At 35.9% G+C, this 16,210-nt stretch overlaps 1 protein-coding gene across 4 annotated transcripts in view; it reads left to right on the top strand.

Moving 5' to 3' along the window:
* Positions 1 to 16,210, top strand: part of ofcc1 (orofacial cleft 1 candidate 1) — a 149,740-nt gene that overhangs the window by 76,411 nt on the left and 57,119 nt on the right. The window lies entirely within an intron of this gene.

The following is a 16,210-nucleotide window of genomic DNA, read 5'->3' as shown; positions in this document are numbered from 1 at the left end:
TTTGATATTAATGAGAAAACAGGAGCGGAAATGCACCGACGCAAACAGCAGCACCGAACAAATCTTATAAACGGCCTCGTCAAATTGCATTTCACAAAACACTTACCTAAATTTCAGCGCACGTGCGCGTGATGAAAGTGGCTCGCCCAAATCCACAGAGGGGAAAATTGAGGTGTGTGTTTTTATTTTGATTTTGCTCAAATTATTGCAAACGCTGTGCGTTTCTCTGAGCAGAAAGAACGAGCGAGTCGTTTTATAGGATTTAGAGCTGCCTACCTCTGCTCATTTCTGAAAATTGGTAATTTGTTGCCGCTGGACTGGTATTAAACAAGATCAGAGCTGTGCTGCTGTAAGTATGAGAGGAAATCAAATGAAAGTCAGGCCACACATCAGAGAGGAGAGGGCTGGAGCACAACGGCTAACCCAAAAGACTTCAAAAACTAATGGGAAACATATAGAGATGCAGTCTGGCCACGTCGTCTTTCATGTAAGCTGTCTGAAATACAATTCAATTGACTCTTTCTTTGTTTATTCATTCTGTTTTGAAATGCAAATGCAAAGTTTCATACAATTTTTACCCTTCTCGCATAATATCCTGCAGATATGATATCGACTGAGAATGGATTCATACTCACTTTTGAAAAAAAAGAAAGAAATAGAAGTGTTACCCTGCCTGTGAAATCACAGCTAAAGTCATTTTTTTGTGATTTACTGTTTTTTTATCATCCTACATGAAGTAAGGAACATTCTGTGAATATATAACCTTGAAATCTTTAATATTGACTGATAGATACCGAGACTTTAGCAGGGTCACTTTTATTATATTTTTAGTAAATAGATGGAATAAGTCCTAATCTTTATATCAATACGACTTTATATCTTTTTTTATTTTAAAGATCCCCAATCAGACATTGTAAAATAAGTGTATAAAAGTAAAGAAATGGAGACATCAAATAATTTTTACTTTGCACATTGCCGCCAATACAGCTGCCATTATCATCAAGCATTTTAGGGAGGAGTGTTAAAAAAAAAACATATATTTATACATTATATACATTATTTGGTTTATGTGGCTGTGATGGCAATGAGATGTGACATGGTCAGCTGTCATTTCAATCAGTGGTTACTAACTTGATGTAGTGGCAAGCTTATTCATACTTTTCTAAAAAAAAAAAAAAAAAAGGGCACACACACACACACATTATTAAAAATCACAAATGATATCAGATTTAATGTTGATTAGGGCAAACCTCATATACAGTATTTATTGTAGGACATTTGAGAAATGTTTAACATAACACACTGAATGTAAAGAATTTAGTTATGAGAATCAGCTGCATGTGAAAATCATCAAATGTGACAGATCAGATATAATTTCTTATTCCTTCATAATACCAGGCTGTCTTTATATATGGCTTTGATGGTGTATGTGAATGAGTGAGGAAGATTACTGCCATCTAGAGAATCAATCGGGGGTCTGATGTTGTGTTTGGTTTATTCTGCTGTGAAACTCACCAAGCTTTGCGTGTTGACAGTCCACAGCCCAGACTTTATTGATAACTGCTGTCCCAATTTGTTTGCGTAGTAACGTCCGGCTGTATGGGTTAGCACTCTTCCTGCTCATACAGTATGATCTCAGAAAGTACATGTGTGCTGACAAAACATACTCCAAACAAACAGTGCTGAGCCTTCTGCATTACTAAATAAACTTGATACAATAAAACATGAGCCTTGTATGAGTTTGAAAACATATCACTGTAAACAACATTTCTTAGCATTTATTATCCATATTATAAGATGTAATCAACGGAGGCTTGGAAATTATTTGGTCAACAAATAGCTTGTAAACTTCCTCTTTCACAAGTTTCAATGACTTTGATATAATCTAGTAATAATACATAGCAATAAGTAGGCATGTCCAAACTTTTGTTGTTTATGTGGTGACGAAGGCTTTCCTTCATCAGATTTTGCTATTCTGCTCTCTAACAGTCTCCGTCAACAAAAAAAGCAAAAATTTAACAATGAATTATTTTTTTTTGGATTCTAGTACATTAGAAAGTTTCTCACATAATAAAGTTAGACTATAAGGACTAAAAGTAATAAAAATATTGACTCAGACAAAGACCAATGTGTCTCCAGGCTGGCAGCACACAGAGAGACCCGAGCAGGGCTTGCCGGGTAACATTTAGAGAGCTGTTTGTCTGACATGGGCAGAGTTGCGTTCTCTTTGAGCTGTATTATCCTCCTCTTATTTGATCCTCCCCCAGATTTACATATCAAACACCTTTGCCTGAGTAATAACCTTAAACCACAATTTCAAAGAACAAACAAAATGAGCCAAAGTGCAAGTATTGATAAGTTTAGTCAGTCTGAGGATGAAAAGAGTGCAGAAAGTACAACAACAGAATGAGTTTACAGAGCTTTAAAGAACATGAAAGGAACATAAGATTCTGTAAAATAGTGAGATGTGTAAATGTTTGGTTACTAACTGTGCCAAGTATATTTGAAGAGATAAATCCGTTTTTAACATTTTTGTCAAAACGTGTTTATTATTATTTAATCATGTTATTATTTTGTTTTATGGTGCTACTTAGCTGTATTTTTTTAAGTTATGAAGGTTTAAATCAAAACAAACCAACTACAGTTGAATTGATATTAATTGGAATGTACAACCAAAAAACGAGATTTCTGAAAAATAAAAAAAACGGAGTCATCTCGTTTTGCAACAAAACTCTTCATTTGGACATACTGTAGAGATTACGCTTGTAGCTCAACTCAATTCAGTTCAGTTAGTTCAGTTTAATTAATTGTCACATATACTTTGCAGTACAGTGAAATACTTGTGCCACAAGTTACAAGGGGTAAGAGGGGAAAAACGAAAAACACAAAATAAGCAAACGCCTACAGTAACTTTATGATAGCTTGGTTACAACTACCCATGTAGATGTGTACAGGTATGGAAACTCAAAGTAGAGGTGCATACATTTTCCAGTTGCCGTAATAATATTCAGTCATTATAACAGAGAAGTCAACCCCAGAATGCATTATTCAAAAACTTATGAAATTTACGCACATTGGCAGAAAGTATGTTACATTTTTATAGCTATATTCATATTTTTTCATTCAGTACATAACATTATTGATAAATACAAATTAAATAAAACAATTTAAATAATATTTCTGCTATGCATGTTTATGTTAATAAAGAAATAAGCCTTGCAAAGCAGTGGGTTACCAGTGCATTTTATAACAGCTAAGGGGCATTGTTAAGCATGACTCGAACCCCTTAGCTGTTATAAAATGCACTGTAAACCCACTGCTTCACGGGGCTTATTGCTTTTATAAAACAGTTAATTCATATGCATAGCAGGATTTCATAAAATAAAACACAAATAAGTTGTAAATATAATAGTACAAATAGTATTACTCTTCCGCCAAACAAAGTAGTTCCTCAGAATCAAGTGTGGCTGAAACAGAGCGCAGTTCCCAACCGCAGCAAAGACACAATGAAAATATGATTAAAGACTGTGGTGTTTATTTTTATAAATCAACATTAATCTAAAATATACATTAACATTTATATCGTGCAACTGTTGAAGTGATGATCAAATATGCTTGGAAGCATGCTAACTCGTTTTAGTATAATGGCTTCCAGAAAAATTATCTTCTTTAAATAAACATAAAATGAAAAAAAAACAGACAATCCGCTTTCTAACAACAACAAAAAAACGTTTCCTCCTACCTTCATTTGTTCTCTTATCACCTCTCAAATTTTCAGCTAAAGCAGAGATATTTCCAATTTTGTGAATAACTTTTGTAAGAGATCAGATTCAGAGCCACAATCAAAACTTGACGGTGTTTTTTAGTGTTGAGTGAATGCGTCAGTGTTTAAGTTGGGTAAGATCGCCATCTTGGATAGCGGAAATATGAATTTGAGGTAGAAACTCCTCAGGGAACGTTTCCTCTTTATTGACAAGATGACTCAACAATATTTATTGACATTTTTCTGGATATCGCCATTAATTGTGCAAATGTATACAAATAAAAAAATGATTAAAGACTGTGGTGTTTATTTTCATAAATCAGTACGTAGCAACATTTCCGCAGTGATACTTCTGTAATGCTGTCTGAACCGTGGGGTTACCGGGGTATTTTATCACGGTTTAGAACGGGTTTCAATCATAAAGAGGAACCAGAACGGGCCGTTTTATATTATGCTATTAGCAATAGCTGACAGTCAAACTGAAATCGTGAGTCAAGACTTGTGCGTTACACAAATACATGTAACACAATATGTGACGTGTAGTTGCTGTCTCAAGATGAATAACTTGTTCTATGACAGTTTGAAGACTGACTTACTGTAGGTAGCTATATTAACATTTTCTTAGCAGATATATGCAGATATTTCAGTTGGTGGAAAAGTTTTATTTAATAATTGATCAAAATTGCAATAAATTGAAATATGATTTAGATGCTATCTCTATTGGCAGGTACTATTTTTGTAGAATAAAAGGATGCAATAATAACATAGTCAACTAGTGTAAATTGTTATATTTATTAAAATTATTAAATAGAGGTTTTACTATCGGGAGAATAAAACCCTCCCTACACCGACCCCATACCCCTACCCAGTATATACTTTTGTGCTTAATAAATACTCGTTAGGCACTTTATTTCCCATTTTTTAAATACATTCCTTTTTGATGTTATAAGGAAAGTAAGAAGAGCGAGGTCAGCAAAAGACAGATTTGAACCAGTGACCTCGCGTCAAAAGACAGTTCCACGAGCTGTACACACTACTATTGCCTGCACCACTAAAGCAGTTTCAGCTCCACTTTTTAAACTTTAGTGATTCAACGAGACATAAGTGGGCAGAGCTAGTACAAATAGCATTTTCCAACAAGGGACACCATTTAAACTCAGTGTAAATAGATACTCAGTTTTGTTTTTTACTTTAAATCTCATTCACTTGCATGCACATGGTTTTACATTAATCACATGTTGTTGCATCAGCATCATCCTGTCAACTAAATATTTTCTCTTCTTTTCTCGTTTTGGGGAAAACTGTTTTAATCAAACTCAGTCTCACACAACAATTATATTTAATTAGCCCAATTATCAAGACTCTAATTACACTAAAATAAACCCCCCAAATCTCATATCAATTATATCTGTGACTTTTTCTGTCCTAAAAAGAGGAAGATTGGGAAAAATTGAGGCGTCTGTGTTTCCTTCCGAAGACAAGCTGTGCTTCCACAATCTCCGTCATTTGACTTTTTAACTGACACACAGAAAGATCAACCGATCCCAACACAACAGATTCCTTCATTGCTTGCATTCTACAAACCGAATCTTATTAAGTGATTATACGCTGCTACTAAATATGACTCTAAATATTAATTAAACAATTGCTAAATATCGATCTCTAAAGATCATTGCTCTTCTTAATGTTAAATCTTCTTTTATTCATGTAGATTTGGGTTGTTTAGAGCTCCTACAGCAAATGAACTGTGAATAAATACATTAAATAAATGATGTATAGTGCGAAACAAAACCAAACCTGACACTTAGGCTGGGTTTACACTTTGCATTAACATGTGATCTCGGTGATCCGATCACGCAGATCAGTATATCAGGACACGGCGCGTTTACATTTGTCCACATCAAAGTGGTGTATCCGGATGTGTGATCGGATCCTATGCAGGGAGACGCGCTGAATGAATAGCTGTCAATCAAAATGGCTACAGCTGTCTTTAGCCACCTGATTTAGGGTTTTCACGCTAACCGCACTCCCGTACAGTGCTACTGAGAAGCCAACAGCAGAGAATAACTAGCAAACCCAAAAACCGTGATATACACAAGCGTTATATTTTTTAGCTTTAAAAGCCTTATCTTATCTGCAGCGTCCGCACCGTGGATGAATGTTTCAGCTGATGGAACGTTACCTGAACTTGACTTTCACCCGCATGCTTTAAATCAACAACAAAATCCGTGTGAAACATGACCGACTCCACTGTTTTATTCTGCCTTAATAACGGGCTTTTGGCTCTGCTGCCTGAACTTATATTTATATTTCTATTTTAACCATAAACTTTTGTTAGTTATGTTTCCTGGTAATTTTAATGATTTAATTAAAAGAGCTAACAATTTCCTAAATTTTCTGTTCATAGTGCGTAAGAAGTAATGTAATTTACAAACACGTGTAAGTTACTTTGCATAAAACCAACACTGGATAAATGTATTTGGTTAATGTTATTATAGTTTGTACGTGTTTTAAAGTAACTTAAAATGTGTTAAATGAGACAGAAACAGCCGATTGACCAGAAAGAAGCGCAACATTCACGTTGATATGTCACCATGGAAACTCAAACATTATAAAGATCCTGATTTCTGCCATTTAATATTAAATCTCTCTATGAATAGTTGTAACATATTAAACATATGCCTAAATAACTTAAATACAGTCAGCAGTGTTAAAATGCTTTTGTATATTGATTTATTAAGATACTTTTAAGCGTAGCTAGCATAGCACCACAAATCTGAATGTATGCGTCTCTCACATGCGCTCCATGTCCTTTATTTTTGACAGCTGTCAGTAAGAGGAGATAATAGTGTGCGGGGTTTTTTGTGACGTTGACCTGTAAATGCAGATACGATGGCTGGATTGCGTTTACATTACACTGAGATCCGATCACAAAGCGTCCTCGACTACCTCTTCATCAGGACACACAGATCGGATAACATTCCGAACACAAACGCGTTTACACTTGTCTTTTCAATGTGTATGTGGACAACATCCGGATACATGTCGCATGTTAATGCCAAGTGTAAACGCAGCCTTAGCTGAAGTGATGTCACTCTCATTTAGGCAGTAACAGCTTAACTGAGAATAAAGAAAACTTTCTTTTCAACATTCGTACTGTCCAGAGGTAACCCATATATTTACTCAAAAAGTTCTTGCTTGAAAATAGTCTCTACCCTTTTAGTTTGAGATACACTATAACTAGTCAACATGAAATTAATCTGGACCTTATAATTTGGGATTCATTTAGTTTATCATATTTACAACTTTTTATAGCATTTTACTTTCACAATGTTTTGCCAAGTCTGAATCAAATGACATTTTTTAGTGTAATGTATGCTAATTGTAGATCTCAGTAATTATTTTACAGCTGTTGGGTGCGAAGGCTGAGGTACCTTTGTGTGTGCAGAACACGCCTGAAGTTTTACATCCCACGTTTCTTCATCTTTGAGAGTCACAGGTCAATCAATTCTGATGTAATACTGTGGGTAGTTTTGTCTGGAGGTGTGTAGCGTCACCTCAGGGGCCGATGGGCCCTTTCCTGTGCTCGGAGGCTCCTGGGAACCATCAAAACACCCCACACGCACAAATACACACTAGACTTCCTTGACCAGGTTAGTATAGATGCCCTCTGACTTCACGCAAATCAAAACTGTCAAATCTGACAGGCTGTTGGCCTTAAAAATGGCCAAGCGGTCGTGATGTGGTGGGCGGCTAAATTGTGTGTTTGTGTTATGTATTTTCCCATAGCCTTGATTTCAAGTGAGAGGAAGAGCTGTCCAGTTGAACAGAAGGTCGTGGACAGAATAGTCAGTGTTATACACAAAAGTCTTAAGAGAATGCTGCACTAATAAATAACTGTAAAAGTCAGATTAATATATTATATTTACTTTGGTGTCATGCTGTACAGTTTTAAAGTAGTGTTTTCTTTCTTGTTTAAATAAATAAATGATCCTGACAGCAGATTTAATCTAGTGTTTAAATTACCAATGATGCAAAGTGTGACAAAGCTGTTAGTTTTGTCATAGGCCTGTTTAGGTGGTCCAGTCCTTTAGTTTCTCATGCTCAGATTTGTGCCAGTAGCTTTGCTGAGTTTGGCAGCATTAAATGTCCACACATGATTGACTATACAGTATGATTGACTAACAAGTATTCACCAGCTTTCTCTTTTCTGATGGTTGATTCAGTTTGAAAGCCAAGATTTGCAGTGCTACATGACAAATGACCAGCAATTTGTAGCTTTTTAATTGTTATATTTCAAGTGATTTTTAACCAATGTTGTTTTGTGCCTTACATTTACGCATGTGGCAGACATTGATTCAACAAAAAAATTTAAGGCAGCAAAGTGTTTTTTACAGTGTATGTATTATTTATTAATTTATTACATGCATACTGAAAAAATTTAATGCCTTAATTAATTTATTATATGCACACTGAAAAAATGTGAGTTGAATAAAATTAAGTTTACTTTTCTCAACTATATTTTATAAGTTGTGACAACTCATCTCTGTTGACATGACTTGTAAATCTGAGTGGATTAAACAAAATTTTTAAGACATTAAAGTATTTTTTACAGTGTAACAATGCTACCTCATACCTACACTTAAGAAGTGCTACAACAACTACTGAGTTTATTGAGACAAAATCTGTAGTTAATAGGGAATATGTGTTGCCCATATAAAGTATATCCAAAAATACATAGGTGTCTGAGGCAAAAAAAAAAAAAATGTGGGTGCTAAGACAGTCGTCGCCGGGACATTCTTTTGTTAAAAATATTTTGCTTAAAGAATTTGGTTTAAAGGTGTCACATAAGCCAACAGGTTTCCTTCATTTATAGTTTACAAATCATTTGATTGGCAGACGTTTTTCATAATTTTTCTAGACTAATAAAGGTAAACTGTAAAATTTTTTGTATATCCTACATTTTCCAATATAGAGTATTTTTGCACACTTACATTTATTAAAATCGTTAGATAAAAAACCCATCAAAACAAACATCTACAAACGATGTTGTAAATTCACTTTTCTCAGCCGTCTTTAAATGATTTTCATTAAATATATGAAATAATTTCCATCCCAGTATTTTCGTATGTTCATAACTTACTATGGACATGTTTACCTATTGCTTACCTATATACATGTTCCAGTAGCTTCTGTAAGAATTAATTTAAAAATTGAGGCAATACAAACGCAACAAAATTAAGTTGAGTTAACTAATAGTTCTAGTATTACTCTATTTAGTTTGATTTACTTTTCTTGGTACAGGTAACTTTTTTATGGTTTGTTGTTGTTTCCATAAACATTGATTTAGACTTCATCTTTCTGTGGGATGAGGGAACGAATTGTTTATTCAATCAACGCGCCCACCCAGTTTAGTTTTGGGCAGCTGTAAAGCGTGACATACTTCAGTATGCAGTCTTTGCACCAGCACAAGTCTTCTGAACAACTACAAAACTCAAAGATGAAACAAAAACTGTTCTAAATCTCGAAGATAAATGAACATTAAACACTAAAAAGTCTTTCTTTTTAGTTTAAAACATAAAATAGCGTTTAAATTTCACTGTCAAAATGCAGTCCCATGCAAAGCATGCTGGGAATGACGAGTCTACTGCCTAGTTAGATATGCTTACTAAAATCATTCATGTAGTTTCAACACAAAATTCATAAGTTAATTTCCTTCTTACAAATTTAAGTGGATTATACATGATAAAATTAAGCTGAATTTACTCAATAAAGTGTTCATTTAGAATTACTCAAATTATTAAACTTTTTATTTCATTTAAACTCAAATTTTGATTAAACAAAATTTGAATTATTTTTTTTAATACAGTTTAATCATTTTATTTTTGTTAAATCTACTAAGGCACAGATTGAAACACTTTTTACAGTGCAATGTTTGACATTTAAATGTTACGTTTTACTTAAATGGCATGTTTTACACGTCAGCTTGAGTAAAAGAAATATGGAAATGAACTAAAACAGAGACATGATCATTATATCAGTGAGCTGAACTCGAGAACTTAAATAGATTCTTCACACTGGGTGCTTCTCAATATGTTTCCTTGTTTCCTCGCTCCTACGTCTTACATCCTGTGACCCGGAAACTGATCGAGCTCAGACATCTTTAAGGACATCTCAATTTCTTTTATTGCACCACGAGGAGGCGAGGAATGAGGAGGCTTCTTGAGGGGTCATGAGCGAGGCTAAGTGTACTGTATCCTATGCCGAAGTGTTTTATCGGCTAAACCTGAGGCATGTATAAATGCGTGACAGGCTGAATGACTGGACTAGTATTATTGTCATTTAATGCTTTTCTGTTGTCTTTAAAGCTCAATGATCATTTGCATGGGAAAAAACATTCTTGAAAATATTGTTTTAACTTTCAAGGATAAAAATCAGGGTAATTAATTAAATTAAAATGAATAAACAAACAAATACACCTCAGGTTTATTCTAAGAGCTGCATATGGGCTAACATAAAGAAACATAGCAAAAAAGGGATCATAAATCAAATTTTAAAAACTAGCTGTGACTGTCCGCTTATTCTACTCATATGGTTTCTGATTTTGACTGCATGTCTATAGTCATCTGATGTGCGTAATAAATCACAAATGTCATCAGGTTTGGAATAAAATGTAAACATTTTAAGTGAGGCCCGCGTTCAGCACTGTTAACATCATGATAGCTGCTTTATACCTGTGCAAAGAGACCTTTTAAATATCAAAATGCAGGAAAGTGTAGGCTCTGTTTGCTGGGTGGGATTCTGTGAATATCCTTTCTGTTTTATGCATTTATGTTTTTACCTGACAATACCATACACTTTCTATGTGAGGTTTTATTTAGTGGCTTTCAAGTTGCATTTGTATGTTACCCTATACTTCCTTAAGTGAATTGGGTAAAAAAAAACAATGCACACAGTGCAACCACAGCTCTAGTTTATTTTTTAAGGTGTGGGAAACTAGTTGCAAATACATCTTAATTATGAACAATCAATAACAAAATGCTCTGGGAACAATCACACAACTTAAAGTATTATTGTTCTCAAAATCTCAGTTTGATTGATTTATTTATTGACATTTCTTAGTTGCATTGTTTGTATTATCTTACGTGGGGTTCGAGACGAAGAAGACTAATATCTGTTTGCAGAACTGGCAGAAAATGTACAAGTTCTGGGCAAGATTTTGTTTGTTTATTTGCCTTTTTCAGTGGTGCAGAGAGTCAAGATCATACTCACTGATGACAAATTTCTTGCAAAATTCCAGCAATGTTCCCTCAACGTGTTGTAAAAGGAAGAAACTTTACGTTCGTGGTTTGCTGAGCAACCTGTGCACAATCACGCTCAGTGGATCCCAGGTGCATTGATACACTTAAATTTCCACCGTGTTTATTGTACCCGACGGGTCTGGGCATTACCAAGTTAGTTTCCCTACCGACAGATGCAGCTAGCCTATAAACACACACGTCGCGTTGGCTTGAATCCGGCTTCCTCGTGTACACAGGGTGTATCGCAGTGTTTAGACATGAGAGCCAGAACACTGGAGGCGTAAATCAGTGCGTGTGACGTTCATATACTTCACGTTTATGCATTTATAGAGACCCAGGCACTTTTCTCATATGTAAGAGTTTCACTGCATTAAAAAAGAAGCAGTTAGCTATTAGTCAAACAAGATCCGCTAATTAAGTGGAACACATTTTTTTCTGCTTTCGATTAGGTTAAAGTACCTCGGTGCCCATCTCTCCTCCACTCTCAGCTGCAAATAATTCTGATAATTTGGCAGTGGCGAAATTCCTATTCTAATTATGAGCCGTGTTCTAATTCTGTGGCGGAATCAGGGGGCAGTAATTCTCTTTTACTACACCCCGAATCCCCTCTCGCTGCCTTTTTCTCAATGAAACACTTTTATGCATGTCTCGCTCTGCCAGAAACTGGGAAATGAGCTTTCTTATAAAAACGCGAGATGTGAAGATAATTACGGAGAAACAAGGCAAGATGTAAATCTGTATTGCATTGTAAAATATCTGCGGAAAACATGATGACCAAAGAGAGTATTATCCAGATGATGATATGTAGTTTTACGCAGAAAGAGGCTGTGGGTTTAAATATGCAGTGTGTATGGACGGCACACTAATTAATGATAATTTATGATGTGCTGGGTGTGGAAGAAGGGCATTTTTATCATTTATGTTGATACATTTGTACTTCTTTTGTTGACACACTTTTGAAGATGATAAAGATGTTAGAACAGTGAATGCGTCTTTCTAGTACTGTTCTGTAAAGTGACACTTAACGTTCAGAATAAAGACACAGGGCTGACATCAAAGCTGTGCTGCTCGCTGTAAACTCTTTGCAAGTAGTGTAAGAATTACACTGCGAATGGATCTAACCTTACAACTTGCCATCAATCACCAAAACCTGCAGCTAGTTTCAACCCATCACACACACTTACATGCTCTACTAACACAAAGTTCAGCTGTAAGAGTAAGTGTCTCTCTCAGACAAAAATGACTATGTTTATGTCTGGATGCTGTTCTGGGGTGTGTTACCCAAACAACGACGTACCTCGTTGCTGAACGACCATAATACGATGCATCGTTGGAGAAACGAACTACCTTGTCACGACTGTTTCCCGAAAGCATAGTAACTTTGTCGCACATTCGTCGTTTGAACCATGTTAGTTTAACAACATAGTTGATGATGTCACGTGGGAGGTGAAGTACTAATTAATCTGTGCAAATCGATTTAATGTCAGATGTTATTTTCAAGATATTTAATTCACGGGCAAGTTCCCTCTTACGTCACTCCTCCCAGGGATTCCCCAGGGTCTTAATGCTTGTAGTTCTGCGCACATGCGCAGTTTTCAAATGCAGCGCTTTCATTCTGTTTACAAACCTAAAGACTATATTAGAATTATATTTAGAATGATGGATATACATTGTACTACATGTTTTTTTGCTTATTTTGTTCAAAAGCATGCTCAATATGTAAGTCTACATATGATAATAACAAGGAACGATGCTTCTCACAACAGGTCAAGAGCTGTTGTTCCAATGTCACAAGTTAGCGATGCAGTTTGCGAATGTTTGTTTGAACGATGGTTTCGGGAAACACCAAATCGTTGAACGATGACAGTAACGATGGAACTTACGATGTTCGTTGGCTAACGATGCTTTTAGAAAAGCACCCCTGATCTGAACACAGTGGCGTCAGGTCTCTAAATGAGATCTTTGTTAAGGATTTTGGACTTCTGTGAAATGCCAGCCTGGTCTCACCGTTAATAAGTAGTATTAATAGTGTACGTAACCTTCAAAAACACGAAATGTATTTTTGTATGTTAAATAGATGCTGGAGCGTACAATATAGATGTATTTGCAACATAAAATCATAGCATTATTAAATTTTTACAGTTACAAAGCATAAAACATTTACACATTTTTCATACGATAAAAATGCTGTATAATTATCGTTTAACCATTTTATCATTCAAGGAGTTACAATCCTAACCTTACCCTAAACCCAAAAAATGTTTATACCAAAAAATTTATTCTTTTTATATTATGCAACCTCATGGACAGAAATGAGTAGGAATTTTTTTTGTAACAATATAACTTTTAAAATATATTTTAATTCGCTAATACAGTCCTACCCAAAGCATAACAAACAGACAAGTGTAATCACAATAACTTACTTATTGTGAGATTTCAAAAGCAGTACCAAAAATAGTTAAAGAGCAACTATCGTCCGATTCACAATTGTACATTTCCTTTTGTGTGTAAGTGTGTATTATTACATGTTAACAATATGCAAAAGGTACAAAGCCCAAAGTAATCGATGACGCATGCTATCGTTTCCAATTTAAATCTCTTTTCTTGGACAACAACAAACACACGGATTGTCTGGAAGGCCTGTTGACATCGACAAGACCGACATTATCATAATTCCTCCCCCTTGGATTCTCAGCCTGTAAGGTAACTCCTGTCAGCATTGCATTGTAAGCAAATCTTTCAAACATGGTAAGGAGCGTCACATTTCCGGCTGACGTAGCAGGTATTCAGGCCAATTACAATGTACAGATTAGCTGGCCAATCAATGACACAGCACTTTGCAGATCAATAAGTGTTGTACAAAATCAATGCATTTGAGGAAAGCGGTATATCTGGAGCTACAAAAACTACGTAAAACTTCTTGAGGTGCAATATTCAAACTCAAGATTTGACGCTTATGGTCGCTGATGAGAACTGGAATCAAGATTGCACTACTTCCTGAACTTCAGACAGCTCCTTGTTTCCTGTCTGCCATTATTGGACAAACCGATCAATCCAAGTGTGTCTGATTATTGTTTTTGTGAATACTGAGGTCAGGCACACCTGGATTAATCAGCCCGTCCAACAATGGCAGACAGGAAACAAGGAGCTGGCTGAAGTTCAGGAAGTAGTGCAGCTGGGCATAAAGCCTATTCTCCCTGCTTCCCACTCCCCTGGTGGTCTCCACTCACACTAAATCAGTGCTTCTCAAATAGTGGGGTGGGACCCCCAGGGGGGGGGCTCGAGCGACACCAGGGGGGGCGCGCGAGACCCCGGGGAAAATACTTTTTTAGGAAGTGATTTTTTTGCACTGTCACTTATAAACATTACACCCAATCACGCTGATAAGCCGCTTGAGTTTTTATTATTATTTATTGATTATTTTTTTCAGGGAAATTGATGCATTTTAAGTCTTTTTTGTTACAGACTAAAAAACAATGTTAATAAAGTTATTCTTTTTTGTAAGTTGATCGATATTTCTATTTTTGTGTTTTCTTTAATGTTAATAAGGATACAATGCTTTGCAGATGTGTCATTTTATAGACAAATTATACTATTTACAGTCGCGGCGGAGAGTTGGGGGGCGCGAAATGTTTACTTCTTCCAAGGGGGGGGGGGGGCGTGACAGAAAATAATTGAGAAGCACTGCACTAAATTGTTATGGTCTGTACACGAGTAAGCTAACATCATTAAAATATGTGATTGTTTTGAACAAAACTACGCTATGCGAGTTCATTGTAATTATATGTTTATGGCTTATAAGGTGTGTTTGACATCATAAGCTCTTGTGTAGATCAAATGGCATATGACATTAAAGTAACATGAGATTGAAGAGTAAAATAATATGCTGTTAAATATTTCTCACGTTTATTTAAAGTCCCCTTATAGTCGATAATTATATCACTTAAAACTCCTCTTTGAGCATTATATTCACATATAGTGTTGTTAAAAGAACTGGATCTCTTCAGGATCAAAAATAATAAATTCATTGTACCAGGTTTTCCTAAGTACCTTCAGTCAGGTATCCTTATTGCCCAATTAATTCTTTCAAAAAATGTATAGGGGTAAAATAAAGTGGATAATACAAAGAGGTTTACTAATCTCACACAACAGAGGCTTTTTAATGACCTTTACTGTATATACAAAATTCTTGTGCTGGAAAATGTATGGCTAGCAATGTAGGGTAGGGTAAAACAGGTACTTTATTTTATATAGTCTTTTCTAAGTGTAATATAATAGCTTTGCTTTTGTTAGCAAAAAGCGTGAGAGAGCTACTGTCACCACAACGAAAGGCCCGCCTCTCCCCTCATTCGAATGGGCAATGGAAAAAACGCAAATGACGTTGGACGCTTTTCCACTCAGAGCGCTCCTTCTACAGCACGTGGTGCGGGAGACGGCCAAAACGTAAGGCATTCGATTACGATAGAAAACCATTCAAAAAGGCACCTGCCACAGACATATACGCGTTTTGTGTGATCGGCCCCTTAGACGTGTGATCGTCACAGAAGTAGAGCTGAAGCCGCAGTATTGCAATCGTCGAGTCTATGGATCCATACATAATATCTATGGCTCAAATACTGATCCACTCATTCGACTTTGAAGATGTGATTGGTTACATGTTTGTGACATAAGCCTCTTTCACACAGTAATCCTGGTAAATTACCATGAATTTACCAGAATGAATTTACCAGCAAATACAAAAATGTGCTGTTCACACACGCAGTGGCGTTCCGTTATTTTACCAGTAAGACATCATTCACACATCAGTATCAAAATACCGGTAAATTCGTTGAGAAAGCGGAAGTACCTGTAGCACGTACGCGGCGAGCTCAGTGTTGTATTTGTAAACAATCCACGTCGTTCATATCCACGGTCCGTATTTTGTTGTTTTCACGTCTGTGGTAAACAGTCGCGAAGTTGCTCATGACCAAACAACATTGAATGAGACGACGTCAAACCGAAAATGCGTTTTTAACAACAGTACTGTTGGCACTTTAGGCTTCACAGAGGGCGTGCTAAGGACGTCGGCAATTCGGCGGTAAGCTGTTTTAAACAACTTTGGTGAAGAAATGTGGACGTAAACTTCAGGTGTGCTCAACTTTCAAGC

Source organism: Misgurnus anguillicaudatus, chromosome 25, assembly GCF_027580225.2.
Source record: "Misgurnus anguillicaudatus chromosome 25, ASM2758022v2, whole genome shotgun sequence".
NCBI classification, from domain to species: domain Eukaryota; kingdom Metazoa; phylum Chordata; class Actinopteri; order Cypriniformes; family Cobitidae; genus Misgurnus; species Misgurnus anguillicaudatus.
The sequence above is the reverse complement of the archived record's forward strand: the minus strand, read 5'-3'. Positions and strand labels throughout refer to the sequence as shown.